General features: G+C 31.4%; 1 protein-coding gene across 1 annotated transcript in view; it reads right to left on the bottom strand.

Annotated features, from left to right (window-relative positions):
- The window catches only part of LOC132943981 (discoidin domain-containing receptor A-like), a 232381-nt gene extending 213420 nt beyond the window's left edge, over positions 1–18961 (bottom strand). Inside the window, exon 1 of the mRNA XM_061013176.1 lies at positions 18472–18961. The gene's annotated coding sequence lies outside the window, so the exon portion shown is untranslated. The remainder of the gene's footprint in view (positions 1–18471) is intronic.
- Positions 18962–19308: the final 347 nt, after the last annotated feature.

Genomic DNA, 19308 nt, shown 5'->3' with positions numbered 1-19308 from the left:
TATAATGATAATATATGACAATAATGACGCTGCAGTCTGTATTCTCGCCGATTCTAGACCGTGAATTGTACAGCGCAGGTAGGTTTTGAGCATAGATAATAATTATTTACACGTAACAATATTATAATCCTGTAAAAAAAAAGTTAAACAGGTGCCACAGGTGCGTGTTGCAGTCACTCGTGTGTCGCAGAGAATTGGTACGCTCTAAGTATTTTACGATTCAAACAAATTTATTGCGGACAGATATTGCTTAATATATTAGTTACCCATCGAAACCCGACGTTAATAAATAAAAATTTGTTATACATATAATATTATACGAGCAGGAGGTATACACCATTATGAGATAAAAAAATAAAAATCCAAACTGATTCATCCGAAGTCTAAGACATTTTTCTCTGTTTTTGTTGTGCTGATTCCTACATACGATCCGAATAGATATTGTAATATAATAATATATACATTAGAAAAATCTACTCAAAATATATCACATTGCTTGACGTAAAGCTCTTCAAAGCTTATTAATTAAAAAAAAAAACAAAAATCCTCTACGATATCCGACCCTGCCGATGGTACCCGGTGGTATATACTATCGAAAGATATAATATAAAATAGGTCGCATAGAACTCCGCATAATTATAATGTTATGATACACATTCGCGGATACCGGAACCTACGAATAGACAGTATAAATATCGGCCGGAATTGACTCGCGGGACTGTTGTAATAATATCATGTATACCTGCGTTTCCGGTGCACATATATTGTTATAATATAATAATATTATCACATGATGGGTGCCTACGTGACGCGTTGGTGTACAATAATATCCGACTTCCGGAATGCAGACGATGGAATAATAACGTATATACCTGTACACTTACAAGATGGGATAACGGCGAGAAAAATATTAAATTATGCGCTTGTACATATAATAATATATTGCACACAGGTACCTATGTGCGTGTGCAGTGTGTGTGTGTGTGTGTGTGTGTGTGTAATGTGCGTAGAGTGCATAATATATTGTTATATGTACCGTGTTTAAGTAGAACGCGTACCTCCGACGTGATCGGAGACATCAATAAGTCGTCGAACGTAATGATATATATATACGGTACGTTTGTGCGCTCTCGAGCTTTTGTGATTGCAGTACAACAATATATTATCTACAACTGCTCGCATAGTAGTGTGTACCTACTATACGTAATTACATAATAATAATAATAATAATAATAATAACAGGTAATAATATTACTATAGTGAATATATTATTATTAAAATAAATGTCCCCCGCGAGAACATTATAATAGACGCCAGAATTAGAATGCACGTAATAATAAAATACGAATGAGTGTGCGCCGTTAAATGGATTTTCGAGAACGGTATATAGTTTTCATTGCGAGTTTTCTCGGTCGTTCGACTATTAAACAGTACATTTTACAACACCGATTGCGTGATCAGTATACATATTATTATAGTAGGTCTACGATAAGTTAGTGGTTACCATTATTGGTATCGCTGTTTGTAAGGGTTTTTATTTTTAACGTCGGGATTTATGTGTAGATTTTTGTCTCGTCGATATCGGCAGCCCACCACAAGTCTTGGCTCTTTTATCCATAGATAATATAAGAATGGATAGGACATGCCTATACCAGTTCCATATGGGGCCGTGTACTTTTTTGGGGGAGAGAGAACGTAAAGAGAGAAAGACGATATGGGGCTTTTTAAGGTTATGTGCAAAACTATTTTATTAAATAATAATGAATAACATGATAGTCAGTTATATTTAGATATTTGTCAGTTTGTATTTTGATTGTTGTACCACTTGTGCCTGGAAAATTACTCTAAACTTTGTTAAATATTTAAAATATTAAAAATATTAATTATTATTTATCAATTATCATATCAATATTTGCACCATATAACCTTAAAAATAGTATCACTAAAGTTTCATGTGATAAGTTCTTATGTCCTATCCATTCTTATATTATCTATGCTTTTATCGCGTGACATACATAATAACTATATTATTATTAATAAGCAATAAACGATAGTTTATTATAGCTTGTAGTGATATGCTCATCAAACAGTACCTATCCTAGAAATTAACAAAACTGTTAAACCAAAATATTGTGTCCAACCAAATTTTATGAGAATCGTGAATCATAGGAATAGTGACAAGAAATTCTAACTTCTAAGTAGGGACCTTCAGTATACAGAACTAATAATATTGTTAAAATGTAAAACGTTTATGTAGGTATATCTAAATAAATATTTCAAATATGAGATACCTACCTATATTATGTTGTATTCGCTATTATATCTATAAACTAGCTGTGGAAAGGGGGGTTTCAAATTCGCTCCACCCCTTCAGAAGTCATTAGTGATATGGGCGTGTAAGCTATAATCAACTGTGAAAGTAATATGACCTATTTTTATAACGATTATTATTTGTCGATGATTCCAATGGGAGGAGATTTAAAATACTGTCCCGCATCGTATAACTGCACCTACCCCTGACGGACGAAAATAAAAATATATTACAATTACAGAGATTACGGCATGGAAATATAATATTGGACACATACTTGGAGATATTAATGCGTATTGTAAAATTATAGATTGGTCTTGGTCGACGGATCAAAGACTTGTCGACAGTGTAATTTATGACGGACCTGCGCAGTTTCTACAACGATTTTCTCCTCTTGTTATTGGATACCATGTAGCTCTGATGTATTGTATTACCGACACAGTGACACGAGACGTACTTACGCGTGTATCATGTACATTATAATACTGTAGTATTTCACCTTATACCGACTGCAATGTTGTCACCCCTCATTTAATTATCCGATTGAGGAATAAACACTGTAAGTTTATTATACAACATTACGACGACTAGCTTGTCCTATTGTACTCACTTCTGATTTTTTACCCATCCAGTACGTAGAATAATAATAATAATAATACATAATAAAGCATTATATTACGTGTATACAAACGTGTAATATTAACACATAGGTGCTGAAGTGGTACTTTCTCGTTTATAATGAGAATTCCCAAAAACTCATCGATATGCTATGTCATGTACACGGTATAGAGTTTTATGAATTTTTTATTTAAATATAAAATTTACAACGTTTTGTGAGGGAAAAAAGTTTGTACATTCTTTTACGACATATGTTGTTGTTTTCGTTTTCATCTATTTTTTTACTCAGTATTGAGGTCGGGGCACAAGTTTCAATGGTTAAACTAATGTCCCCGAATTATAGAAGTTACCTAATGATTTTTAATCCTTGTTAAACATGTGTTAAACATTTTTAATTAAATGTTACCTATTACTGTGTACTAATACATAGGAACAACGTTGTTACTGTTGACATTTATGAGTTTTACATTTTTCTTTTTTTAAGAAACTTATGTTTAATAATACTTCTTTGTTTTGGAAAATATACAACACTGCAGTATGTTTATTGCACCCAAACGTTTTCTCGCAATAGAAATTTGATTATAGTAAAAAAATAAAAGATTTAAACGAATAATAATGAAATATCCGTATCATTGTCAATTATCGTATATCGCATACAAAAAAAAACCGCAAAAAACGTTTAATTCTAGATCAGTAGCAGCACCGATCATTTATTTTGGCATTATGTAAATTCTTATAATGTTATTGGCATTTTAAAGCATAAAAAAATCACCCCCTCCCGCCTCAAGGAATTCCAATTCTCTATATAATATTGGGGCACTTTTTTCAAATAACAAATGTTCGGATTTTGATGTTTCCCTGCGTACGTGATTTTTCCACTGCACTTTTTTCGGTTCGGCATTAAATTATTTTTGCTTCACTTGAAAAATAACATACAAAAGATTTATACATTTCAATTTGTGCGCAATGTAGCATGAAGTGATCGAACGAAGTTAATTTGAGTAAAACGCACATACCGCAACTCTATCGATTTTTGTGTTAGTTCAAAATAGAATTTTTAATTCACTTTATACTTCTAGTGTGTAATGTGTGGCTCCGCACACATAATATTATTATGTAAATATTTAACGGCACTGTCGTCAGTGAAATCACTTATAGGTAAGTATAATATACGCACAATGACCAATTTGATATTACAGTCATTTACATTACATTATATCATATCTCAAATATTATTTTGTACGATAATACATTAGAAAATAATACAAAAATATTTATTGTGCAAGTGTGTTTTCACGAATATTAAAAATGTACCTATAGTCAGTTATTTATTTCTGCAGCTAAAATTTTAATAATTTAATTTTAAAAAAATAATCATAATTACATTATGTTGTAAAAATATCTTGACATGAATAAATATTAACTAGCAACAATTTTTAAACTTAAAATTTTATAATTACTTTTATGATAAATGAATAACAACAACTCTGGCATATTTTAATATAAATACCCATAATGTTAGAAATAAATATATATATATATATTTATATTTAAAATTGTTTACTTAAGTGTATCCCCATAAATATGTTATTAACCCAAGGAAACTGTAAGGATACTATAGATTTTCTTATGTAATAATTTTGTTTTTATTTTATCTCTTCTTCTTTTCTCTTGTATGATAATTAATTTTTATCTTTAAAACTTTAATTATATTATTTGCTATATTATTGTTTAGCTTATAAGATACTCCATGTAATAGTTTTTGATCTCTATCCTTCTCTTTTTATATTATATTTCAGTTTTTGATTTAAATATCCATTATATCAACCATTCAACTGCTGTATATTGTTTAGACTTTAAAAATTGGACTTTAAATACGTTATTACGAATGAATAAATAAATATGGAATTAAGAGATTTGTAGAGACGTTGTAAAGAAACATTCGATATACACAATGTACCCAATAGTTCGAAATTATAAATATTATAAAACTTATTAACTAAATATATGGCACATTGACACATCATTATAAAATTCAATTTTTGTAGCGCGATTGTAATCTTTGTTATCGATTTAAATCTGTTTTGTATATATTATATAGGTACACATCGAAAATTTGTTCTCAAATACTAATCGTTGATATTTATTTTAATTTTGATGTTACATAACCTTCATAATAATATTATGCTCGTGTAATGTGAAATTCAGGTTCAGAACGTATCGAGGAACTTATTTGTTACATTTTTGCTATGTGTGCATGATCACTTTGAGGGTAAGGAGGTGTAATCTGAAAGTTTCACAAAGTAACTTTATTTATTGAAAATTTGATCTAGTCGGTAATTAAGTTTAAAAAAACTTTTTAAGGCCATTCTCACAGTTGACCCCTGATCTAAATAAAAAGTACAGAAAATCTTCAACAGATTTATTTTCATCGCTAAATCGACACCTTTGTGTCTTAAAAACAAATAATAATATAATAATATAGTTACTCGAAATTTCCTCTGAATATTTTATTAATAACTACAGGAAACTTTAACGAATCATTTCGATATTATTAAACCATTATCAATTAATCAGCATTTAAAGTATTTCGGTTTTAGAGTATTTTGAAAATCGATTGGTATATTTGGTTTTATTTTAATCAGGTTCAAGTGTACGTGTTTAAAGACCAACCAACGAATACGAGCTTTTTCTGAAAAATAAATGTTATTCTAACTATAATTTGAAAACCTCAATGAACGTGACCCCTCGTATCACGTTCAACAGAATGTTGAAAACATATTTTACTCATCGACTCAGTTCGTGCACAAAAGCCACAAATTTGCATCAAACAGAACGCCACCATACGCAGACATAACGTAATACGTAGTAATAATATATTGAAGAGGAAAGCGAGTGCGCAGTCCTAAACATTCTAAGCCACGATATAAATACAGGGTGATTCATCGATAATGCTCGCTTCAATATATTATTTTAATAATTAATTTATTCAAATATTTTGATATTTAGGCATTTTAAATATACTCGAACCCATATTCAAATATTTTCAATTATTCAGGTCTGTAAACTTTTTAAGAAGTGTCTTGTAGTAAAGAGTGTTCTTTATATCGAATGAAAACCAACCAGGTTTACTGTAAAATTTTAAGTAGGTACCTAGATCAAGCATGTCAAATTAAAAGTATTAACTGGGCCGAATATAATGAAAAGCGTACTGCAAACCGCACATAAAAAATTATCGAAAAAAAACATTTTATGCAATTTTTTTTATTTTATTCATTGCTTACAATACCATACAATACTTATTCAACTACAAATTAATAATTGTCAGAATAGGTAAGACAGAAAAGTAATAATATAATGCATACCTCTCACTAACATAGTTTTGAAACGAAAGGAAAATTGAATAATTTTTTTTTCAATTAATTTCTATCCGGGTCCCATAAAAAATTAGCAGAGGGCCGCGTGTTTGACATGGCTGACCACGGTTGACTACTTCGTGCACTCGAGTAGATAACCGTGTGCTTGACCTATGATACTTTTGAAATCATCGAAGTACCTATATTATATCCGTCTAAATCAAAACTCGAAAGAGCAGTTTCTGAATTATTATTTATTAAAATGTATATAATATATAGTTTTATAAAAATATAAAATAGATATCTTTTAACCTATTATCTTCAGCACACAAAGTCAATAAATTTAAAACTTCTCGTTCGATTTGATACATCAATTATTTTCAAAAGAGTCACCTGCTTTACAGGAACATATTATATGGTGAAAAAAAAAAGTTTATACCCACATCGCTACAGTGCAATTAATGGTATAAAAAATCGAAGTATTTAAAAATCACGCTCGTATAATAAGTATTTGCAAAAATGATGATGATTTAAATAAACGTGCACTGTTATAAAGGAAAAAAAACGGCAGTGACTATATTATGCTCGCGGCGAATCGCCCTGTACACCCAGTCGGGCTGTATTTCGCGGCACTGTGTCTGCAGTTTATTTTTTCCGTTTTGGGTTGTCGTTCGGTCGCGGTATCGTTTTACGTTCGAACGTTTTTCGCGGTGAAGTGGAAAGTCAATTGGCGTACAACGCGCTCGCCCGATCAATTGGCGTTGAGCAGTCGCAGCACCTGCACCACCACCTGCACCACCGGCTCGATCGACATTCGACTGGTCGGATTACACTGCTCCGATAACGTAAAATTTGAACACCCCGCCCCGGCAGTACAATGCACACACACGTTTTATAAACGCGTATATACCCTGTATATATCGGTATGCGTGCCATACGGTGATATATTACTTTATAGTTTTGTACGCCTTGGTATATTATAATACGCGTTAAATGATATATTACCGTAAGCCGCCACACATTTCCGTCGATCGACAGCATAAAAACCAACCGCGGCGAAATTTTTCCAATGCGCATACATATAGTAGCTATTGTGCGTTCGAGAGGTCGTGCGTGTGTGTACTCGTCGGACGGCGGGCGGCTATATTATTATGTATAATATTATACTTATAAATACAATTTTTTTTTTTTTTTATCAGCAGCCGAGTTTCGTAAAAAAAAAAAAAAACAAAAAAAAAAAAGGTAATGGTAACGCGGTCGTTAAAACGCGACCGACTGGATTAGGGAAACACCGCGGCCGCCAATGGTGTGGGGGTGGCGTTATGGGCAGCCGAGGGGTGAGTGTGAGAGACGGAGAGCGAGCGCGTACGCGGACGACGAGAGTGGGCGAACGTACGAGCGGGTGAGCTAATCTCTGTGGCCGAATTAATGGCACGTTATCGAACAACACAAACGGACCGCGCGCGCTGCCCGATCAGGACCGATTGTGCTGAAAACCGCTCGCCCCCCCCCCCCCGTCTAAGCCTGACTTCGGGTGTCGTTTGTCAACCCCTTGACTAATGGCTATTGTATCAATTTAATATACGTGTATGTTATACGCCGCTGCAGTACGTTATTAGCGGTCCGCACAATGCACATTTATGTCACAAGGCGACACCGGGCCCGGGTTCCCTGCAATTTAGGGGAGTGTGTTCGGATGGGGGGGGGGAGGGGGTGGCCGTCGTTCATATGTGCATACGATATATTACTATGTACACTGCACGGTGCAGGGCGATTATCTTCCGCGGCGAGACGCTTGGTAGAATTTCGTGTTTTTGTAACATAACAATTATTATTTAGGCGGGCTGATGCAGGTATGTATGGGGTAGGTTATAGGTTATAGGCGTATGGTAAACATAATATCACATAAGAAAAAAGTGGTAAAGTAACTTTTTGACAAAATGGTTAAATAATAATTAACCACTTGTTGGCAGTTAACAGTATTCAGCGTCAGCGTCGTAAATAGGATACAACAGCAGAATCAGCGACCGTAATATTATGATAAAACAAAAAGATAATATAATAAAATGTTAAATTTAGTTTTAAATTTGATCTAAATTTATTCGTGTGGAGAATGATTGCACACGTGTCTTTTTTAGGGCGTCCTGATGTTTACTATATAGACACCGCCGAATCATAAATAATTACAATACACCATATTATAGGTATTTATTATATAAATTTCCAGCTAAAAATGTATCCATGTATATCATTTTTAAGCTTCCTACCCGCAAAAATGTTTTCTCTTATATTCTCGTATTTCTATTACTAATTTCTATAATTATCATCATAAGTTTTAGATATTATGTATTCTTGCTCTCCGATAAGAGGTTTTACCACAGTAAAAAGCAATGCACCAATGCTAGATTTTCCTTTTGTATTAAGCAATACACGTACGTAACAATTAACTCTGTAGCAATTATTATCATATTAAACGTTAACGACAATATTATCATATTATATCTAAGACGTGTATCATGATAAAAGTTTATCGACTTCCCGCTGTTTGTTTTTTATATCACAAATTTTTTTTATCGACATTTATCGTGTTATCTTATCGCCACGACAATCGTGACAACGTTTTTCTAAACCAGGGGGTCAAAGTTTTCGCATTGTGTCCGCTCCCATGACCGATATAATAAATATTATATAGATCGCGTACGGATTACGATAATCGCTACAATCGTCCGTGTGTGCACCACATCGATCGGATATGAAAATAGCGACGACGATAGCCGTAACGGAGGTGCGTTATATTATTGTGTTTTCATCATTAATATTATTATATAATACGTCTGCAAAACGTGGCCCCCAATCTAGGGATCCCAGATTTATTTTTTAAAAATACGGGACATTTTTTTAAAATCATATCTATACTTCAATATTTGTAATTTGCATTTTCATTAGTGTTTATTTGAGGAGGGGGGGCAGAGGGGACCTATGTTTTTTTAAACTTATATTTTTCTCAGTTACTAAATATTTAATATACTATAAAATAAAGTTAAACACAATACTAGATAGTAGAAACAAATATAAATTATAATTAAAATTAAAAACAAATATTATGGTCACTTTCCTATAATAAAATTTTAACAAAAATTATTAATTTATAACATAATATATTAGGTGACTTCCCTATGATAAAATTAAAATAAAAAAAAAATTAAACAAAAATTTAAATAATGTAGCAACATTTAGTTTTAGATACTTATTTTTAAACATCATTGATTATCTGCATATTTTTGACTAGAATGAATTTCTCTTTGTAGTTTCTCGTTTTCCGAGAGAAGATGATGAAACTCAGCACAACTTTCATTGAAAAATAGTTTAATATTATAATACAATAGGCAAATCGTTCATATATTTTCATGATTTCAAACCGACGGTCATCAATATAGATAAGAATATTCTTATCTATCTCTATGCCGGAAGTCGAACGGTTGATAGCCGATATAGTATCAGTGTGACCTCAATACCAACAAAAAAATCATAGGAGATAATTATAATTTTTTTTTATAATCCAATATTTATTTATTATTTGATTTAGATAGTATAGTTTACCAATAATTTAAAATTTAAAAAGCTAAATAATACAAAAAATTTAATTTTTAAAATAAGGTACATACGAGACGGATTATCCAAAATACGGGACAAAAGTGTTATTTTTAAACTTTTGTCGGGACACCGGGACACTTCCTTCAAATACGGTACAATCCCATAAAATACGGGACGTATGGGATCCCTACCCCAATCGGTCGTTATGATATTGTACACGACGGCTGGCGACGAAACTTGAGCCCGTGGAAAATCATGACTTTTTTTCATAACCATAACGCGCGGACGGTTGTGATTTTCAGGCGTTTATTTTTTTGAAAATATTTTTCATTCCGTTTTAATATTACTATAATATCATTATTCGTATGTTATTATACGCCGATAAAAAATGTGGCCCCGTTTAGTGTATTGTTGTCGTGTACATATTATAACAATAATAATAATAATATGTCGGGTTGATATCATCGCGGCGCGGGACGACGGGCTGCCGCCGACGAGGGCATATTATTGTACGCTATAATATATTATATTATGCCACATGGCGGGGGGGGGGGGGGGGGGTGAAATTAAAAAATGAGAAATAAAAAGGGGTGCGTTTTGATCTATTGTGATGGAAATTTTTACTCGGCCGGCAACTCTCTCGTAGCATTGTTCGCGGGACCGGGCCTACGCTTAAAACGTGGTAATTAGATGTGACGGAAAACTAAAAAGTGAACACAAACTTTGCGCGAACAAGTGGTGGCGGATGTTTTGCGGTCGGTAAATCGCGAAATATAATAATATGATTATTGTTATTATTATTATGACGATGTGGAAAACGTTTGTGTCGCATTGTTCTGCGGTGGTCTTTCTGCAGCATGCATCCTCTTGGTGCAGTCGTTCGACTCGGTGCCCACCTCGGCTCGATAAAGAAAATAATAATAATAACCGTTAATATAATATGTATTTTTATTTATTCAAGAAAAGATATCCCCGGGCATCATCGAGTTTCATTTTTTTTTTTTTTTAAAGAATTTTTTTATTTTTTTTCCCGTCGTTAATTACAATAATGGATTAAGTAACGGTAATAGGTAATATTAATCACACATTTACAATAAGTTTATATCAAGTTATAAATTATATTCGTTTATCCAATCCCGACTGGTGGAGGAATCAGAAATATTGAAAGTTCTGGACCTATAGGCTTTCGGATATGTCATCGTTATTGTGTATATTATTATTGTCCAAAGAACTCGTCGGCCAGAGTCGGAGATAACGCGCAAGCGGCGGCATTTGAACAGCGACCGGCGGCGGCGGCGTCGGCGGAGAAATGCACCGCGCGAGAGTTTTGTTGTACATAATATTATAATAATAATAATAATAATAATATACACCACACAGAATCGCACTGGAGTACAAACGATAAGGACGAAGCTGCGCTGATGTTAATCGCCAAAACGTTTTTCGAACGGTTTACGAAACTGCATAAATTACTATTGTGGAAGTACAAAAAAAAAAAACCGTCTGTACTCGACTGCGATAATGATAATAATAATAATAATAATAATAATAATAATAATAATAATATTATTACGTACACGCGAACAGAGATAATACAAATACTCGGTATAAAACTCAAAAACACTCTCACTCGCTTTCGCCGTGGCAACACTTTTTAGACTAAAAACATACTCTGTTGAAAATGATTGTTTTAATTATTATCCTACGCCCTTTAATTTCTATTTAGATAACAATAGGTAGGCAATCGCTTACATACAGTGAGTGTGTGGTTCAAAATATGTTGGAGGAGATGAGTAACTGATTTTCGCCAAGCTCGCTTATCGTATAATGCCATTGTATATTATTAATATACAGTAACCGACAAGTTTTCAAGTAGCTACGTATTACTTATTATTAGTTAGTTAAGCAACCAATTAGTTATTTAATTGAAGTTTAATCAAAGTTTATAAATTCTATTGATTTAAAATGTACACGACACTTTTATTTTATAATATGGTAAATCATTTTTAAAACCGTTTGGTTGGTAAAAAAAGAACATAAATATATGTAAATATTTAAGTCAAACAAATAATAATAACAATATAAATTACAATAATAAATAAAAGGTATTAAATGTACAATATAATAAAGTATTTATGATATATTTTGAGGAATTTCGTTTTTAATTTAACCAAATGTTAAGTAGAAAACATCCGATTTCTGTGGATAATTTGTTAATTTCATCTGAGAATCGATTAAAAATAATTTACTGTACTGGACAATTCTACATAGTCAAGTATAGAGATGTATAATATGGTACCTAAGATGTGTTGAAGTATCGTGTATCACATTGAAATACAAAACTTGAGTTCTTTAATAATGTTAGGGTCATCATCGCATCGATCATTCCGTTTAACAGTTTATAGTAAAATATAAGACCATTAATGGTTCTTTGGTCTGTAGTTCATGATTTTTGTACTTTTTCGATTTTAGGACTTTAGTATATATAAAAGTATAAATACAAGTTGAGTTTATATTATTATACTGTTTAATACCTTAGGTACAACTTTGTAATATTAAATTATTAGGTACAGGAATACTGCAGTGTCAATATTGTATTTGAATACCTTTTGGTCTCTACGGTCTGAATTTTATGTGTGTTACAAAATATAACACGAAAATATTGTTTATGTTTTTATTTTTATTTTAGATATTGAACCTATATAAATGATTTATTTATTAATATCGTACCTACAGTTTAAATAGACTAATTATTAGTCTTAAATTGTTCTACGAATATTATGGAGTTTTGTTTCTCTATTATTTTCTTGCAGTATCTCGAAATCAAATTCAATTTCTTTAAACAAGTGTTTATTCTAATTATAATAATATATTTTAATTGACAGATGTATCGATATACTATCTTTTTTAGTTTGGACTCTTCTTTTTGTTAAAAAAGTCATACTTTTATTTATATACTTGAATAATTGTTATTAAGTATTTTTGGTCCTTGATTGTTCATGGATAAAAATCTAAGTTTCAACTATAATATTCCTTGCTTGAATGTAAAAATGTAATTGATAAGAACGTTTCCCAAGCACAAGCTTTAGCTTCTACGGGGTGCTGCAAAATTGTAAATGATGTTAATTTATTGTAAAACGTTAGGATTGTTATTGTTGTAATAAAGTTATAATTAAGATAAATGATTTAATATTAATAAAATTAAAATTGTTATTATTTTTTTGAGTGGTTGGTGGTGAGTTACTATAATATAGAATGTAGATTTTATAATATATATGGAAAACGTGACGTGGAAGCAGTAAAGTAAGTGTCAGCATGAAATCCACGAGTAATTATATTAACCATCTATAACGCGAAAGGTATAAAAAAGGGTCAACTGAAATTTATTCAATCAATATTTATTGTTATTAAATGTGAATAAAAAAATTATCAATACAGACAGTATGCGAGTACATACACTTATTTGTAATTAGATTTTAAATTGCGGAAAAAGGTTGGTATTAATTAATAGTAATAAATGCACTTAAAAGTTTCACGAGGAAATATCTATCAAAAACGAATAAACTCTACTGTAAACTGTAGAGAGTACAATTAAATGATTACAGGTTTTTAAAAACTGGTGAATAATATTATAATTAAAAAATGCACAAACTATTGAAAATAACTCCGAAATGATAAACTGAAAGGGCGAATCGATTATTGTTTTTATGAAAATCTTTAAATTAAAGTACAAAACGAAACGTGTACATTTACACATATTTAATTCATATTCCTGCAGGATCATTCAAACTAATCTCCCGCACAGCTATTTTAAACAAATTAATAATTGAGTAGGTACTTTACTTCGTTATAAATTGCAATACGCCGTTGTTTAATAATATTTTAGAAGTTTGACAAACATGTATTTGTTGTAAACCCGAAACCATGTTGTATAAATTATAATTTATTTTCCTCTCGCACTGTACATATTATATTGTATTATTGTATTATTGTGATCGCGTTAAATGTTAAACTGCATTAAAACAAGAACGAGCATTGCTGAAATGAAATGAATCAGCGAATTCATCAGTTGGGAATTGATTTAATAACGGATGGGTTTTACTAATTTAAAATTTGAAACATCGAAATGTGTGTATTTTATTGGTACAGTTACAATATATGCACGAGTGCGGGGCTCGTCGTCGATCGGAAAATAAATGACTGCGTATTTCACCATTATAATATTGCTGCACTTGGTTGTTTTTTTTTTTTTACTGCCCAGGACTCTGGAGGCGTTGTGAAAACGTTAAAATACGGTTTTCATTTGATTTCTCAAAACATTTTATCGAGACGGCATCATGAATTACGCTAAAAACGAACCATCTGGGGACCTCTATTAGAACTTTTCGAATAACGAACTTCAGCATAAATGATTTTATTAATCAAAATTAGCAAATGTATACTTCATCAACTAATGAAAAATTAACAGTGTATAGACGTAGAGCTAGTAATGTTTCTCTTGGGCATATTTAAATAGAAAACACAATATTATATATTACGTTTATATATAAAAGTACATTAGTAATTGGGTACTGTGTACATCAGTATTCTACATGAATCGCAAGATTGAAATTAAAATAAACGTTAGTTTTAGAAACGTATTGAGTAATTAGTATTATTTTTCTGATAAAATTGATCGAAAAAAAGCTTTTATAATATTATAGCATATATTATAATATGTAGAACGTAGGTACTGATTCAGTAATTTTTGGATTGCTAATATAGCTGGTTCATAGAAACGGCAGTCAAAAAATCATAAAATAAAAATGCCGTGAATATACAATAAAAATGCAAACAACTAGAAAGATACGAATCGTAATATTTTAATTTTAATGTCTTTTTACCGTAGAAAAAAACCAATCGGTAAATGTATTATTTTTTTTATCTTTGTGCTACACAGTTTTACCTACCCTACAGATTATTGACATCTGCCATCCTCTCGAAAACCCAACGTTTTTTTTGACGGAGTAAATTATAAATATAAAATATTTTCCCAAATAAAATATTTGAACAACCTTTGAAAAAAAATAAATATCAATTATACAGTCCGTCGCTGCATTAACTAAAAAATTTCCCCATGGCAAAATATTTTTTCAATTATATTTCGTTGTATTAATAAGGTACCTATATCAAGTTTTTTTGTTTTTAATCAGAATTCATTATTCATTTATTTTTAGAAAATATTTTATAATAAATACTATTTTATATTTTTAGAAAACATTCGTAAATTAATTAAGCACTATATATTATCTGGTTTTAAGGGTTTGAGCTTCAAAGAAAAAATATATAATTTATTATTTTACTATTCTATTTTATAAGTTCAATAAGTATCAAGTCCAAAGCTAAAAAGGGTATACACTATACACAGTATACAGAGTATAGTAGAATGGTTATTATTCTAAAAAGAGTTTTACGTATTTTACTAACGTATTTATCTAAACTGTAGAAATTATAATAATGTTATTCGTTCCATTATTTTTATACTCTATTATTCTTTTATTCAGAAACTATTGTACCATTTCCCGTGTTGTTCTTTTTGTGAAAATGATGTTGTTTTGTTTTTATTATGTATATTTTATTACAGTAATATGTACCTACCTACTAAACAAGTTTTTGTATTATTGATATTTCTCATTTCATAAATTGCTTCTCGGTACATACTCTTAGAGCAACTCCTGTAAAACGTCAACAAGTAGGTCATGAAGTAAATATACTATTATTTAATAAATAATAAATAACAATAAATTAATATTATAGTTTTTAATGTTTAAGTTTAACTTCAAATAAAAAAAAATTATTTTAATAATTAAAAGTAGAATTTATTAATTGAGTTTTGAAATCCTTAATATAAAAAGTAAGTAGTTTATCGTTATCATTCAGTTACTTAACATATTTACAAGCTGCAAGTATCTACTAACCTTACTAAAGAGGGTACACGTCTTGTATTGATACGATTTGCCAAGTTATATTATTATGAATTAATGTTAATTTATAACAAGTCTTTGTTCTGCCAAGGCTACTAACAATATAATGGTAAAAGTGTATTTAAAAATTTAAATTATAAAATTCTTAACGGTTCTGAGCGAAGTTAGAGAGAGAATTATTGCTTTTGCTCTTAAAATAGGGTTTTTTTAGGAAAACAGATCTCAAAGTATCATACAGCACATCCATAGCTAAAAAAAATATATACATTTATCACAGAAAATACTTATGTGTACAGGTGCTTTTTTTAATAGCGTTTTAACAGTTTTAGTAGGTAATCTTGATTTATAAATAAAATTATAACTGTACACACAAAATTTATATGATTTGATACAACTATTTGACTTGATATACAATTATTTATATTGTTGGCTTCAAACTTAACGGCCTCCGCTAAAATAACATACCTAATATTTCTATTAATATTTTTTTATATTTTTTTAATAAAATATTTATTTACAGAAGATTTATAATATTGTCTAGACATAATATTGAAAATAATATATTTCTAACAATAAATCCAATTAATTAATAAAAACAAGAATAAAAACCAGAATAATATACATTTAATATCTTGAATATCTGATTGTAATAATTTTAAAATTGTATTAGTTTAAAACTGAAATAAAATCATTAATTATCTTGTCAATAACGGTTATTATATACTTTTTTTTAACTATTTCACTATCATACCTACCTATTATATGAAATAAACCCATATCATAATAATTATATAAAATTGTTGCCATATCTGATAAAATATTTAATATAGTATTTTCCATGAAAAATATAATAAATAATAGCTAGTGTACATATTTTAATCATTTATTAAAAAAACTTCTCAGTAATTACAGATATAAGGTAAAATAATCAAAAAAATAAAAAAAAAATTATTTGTCTGTATCACTGTTTTTTTTTTCATATAATGACGATAATTTTGAAATGAGTATAGCATCGTATTAATTAGTGAAATCCTATCCTAATAAATTATTTCCAAAAATAATAATATAACATACTTGCTCGATTTTTTTCAGCCATTATTATTAATTATAAGTTATCACCAACGGATAAATAAAGTTTTTGTGGTTGTGGAAATCATTCAAGCCTTTTGTGCGTTGATGAATCGATAAATTACAGAATTGGCGAGAGAATTTATGTTGTGAGAAAAAACGTACCTAGTTACGACGTATGTATTATACGATCTTTTCATACGAGATTTGTTAGTTATGTACTAAAGTGTAATTATTACCAACTAGAATATTGTTTCACATCCAGAAAATTAATCAAAAAGATAACATTTCAAATCACAGTAGAATTATTATTTTATAAATTAATAAATAATTAGACCGATAATGTACTGTAAATTCCATTGTTTTTTTGACATTATATGTCTTAGTCTAGGGGTCAAACAAATATTTGTGTAACGAAAAAATGCAACGTTTCCTGGTTACCATGGTTACCATTAAAGACAGGTTAAATGACCTCATGTTTTTCCGAAAAGGGAGACATTTTGTTTAAGCATTTTTTTCGAAATTATCAATAACAACCTGTATATTATACACACACACACACACCTGTATTCAATTTGTATTCGGTCTACACGATATTTACAAACTTTAGAATTTAGAGCACTCATTTTGTCCTATCATAGTGATTCTTCTATAATTTAAAAATAAAAAGATACACATCATCGTACAACAAATATGCACTAGTGGGCTGCCGGAAACTCCTCATTATGACAATCCAAGTATACTGCAGACAGCAATGTGAGCAAAAAAATAAAATAACGTCAGCGTACAAACATACGGTGAAGTGTACACTTAGATAATATTATAATTAGGGCCCAGATGTTGATGACATTAGAATTTTTTTTTTATTATTATGTGACTCTTTCTGCCAAATTGTGCAAAATCTTGTAGGTGGGTAATTATATTGAATCTATCTAATAAATATAATTTCTACATTTTTTATTTTGTAGGCGATTAATTTTTTTTTTAATTTAACATAAAACCGAAACGTGAGAAAAATCGAAATTTAATCTATCGTGCACTTATATGTAGCAACGTACTGCAACAATTAGCACATCTAAACCAGATAATAAAAAACGAAAAAGCTCCTGATTTAATTTTGATAAACTAACATTTGTTTGAAAAATAATATTTTACCAGAACTCGGGCACGTAATTGTTTAATTAAATCAGGCTGTATTGTGTACGCATCACGAATGATAATATTCAGTACCTACATATTTTTGAGTAGCCTTCGTATTTTTTATTTTTATTTTTAATACCCTATGTGGCTATGTATAGAAAGTTTAATAACATAGAAAAAAATTTATATTTCATTGACATTTGTAATTGGAAATATTATGTTAAACGAAGAATAATTATAATATTGTATGACATATAATAATTTTTTTCCACTATTTTTTTTTTATCCACATCAACACTTTTGAGCGGCAAAATTGTAATAGTCATACTAATGTCTTATGTATCGTAACAATATCGTCGTAGAGCGCGTCGGATCGATGACCACTTGTAACGCGCTGCACAACAACAACTACTGCTCTTACCGTTCGGAGGAATGGAAGTGCCGGGCCGGCAGGAAATGCGTGCCGGTCGGTTTTTCTCGCGTTTCGTAGAGCTGAAGCCGCAGCTGGCTAGGTTCGTTCGACTCGATAACACCACCGAGGAAACTTAAGGTTCGCGCGCACAAACACACACTGCGCACGTGACCGGCAGGATTATAATATTATGGACTGTTATTATTTTAGCGATTTGTTATGTTTACGTAAACGGTACGAGGCGAGTGAGAAAAAAACGTGGAGCCCGAATGCGACGAAAATCCCCGACGACGGAGTTGGAAATCCGACCGAAACGCGGTCGCGGTATCGGGTTGCACGTTTATTATCTCTGTGTATATAATATAATATATATATATATATATATATTATGTGGTAGGACGACGCGAAAACGACGACGACGACGACGAAGACGACTCTACTGCGACGAGACGAGACGAGACGGAACCCGACGGACGTCCGCGATCGACTGGCACACCGGAGACCACGCGCACCGCGTAAGCGCCGCAGCATCAAATTCGCCCTTTCGGTGGTCCCCGCCGCCGCCGCCGCCGCCGCCGCCGCCGCCGACACCGCCACCGCCCCTCGGTCCTCGTCCAGCTACTCCTTCGCTACACCACCCCCACCTCCCCTGCAGTATAGCAGCGACCGCCGCCGCCGCCGCCACCTCCCCTCGTCCGACGTTACGACCGCCGCGGCGGTGGCTAAATCGAAAATCGCCCGAAACTTATGTCCACGGTGGTGCGTAAGGTGTACATTATATACGTTTCTACCTGTGTTACGCGCGTGCCGTTCGGTCACGTGCCCGGACGTTTGCATGTATAGTCA

Source organism: Metopolophium dirhodum, chromosome 4, assembly GCF_019925205.1.
Source record: "Metopolophium dirhodum isolate CAU chromosome 4, ASM1992520v1, whole genome shotgun sequence".
Lineage (NCBI taxonomy): Eukaryota > Metazoa > Arthropoda > Insecta > Hemiptera > Aphididae > Metopolophium > Metopolophium dirhodum.
This window is presented reverse-complemented; position numbering and strand designations above follow the sequence as displayed.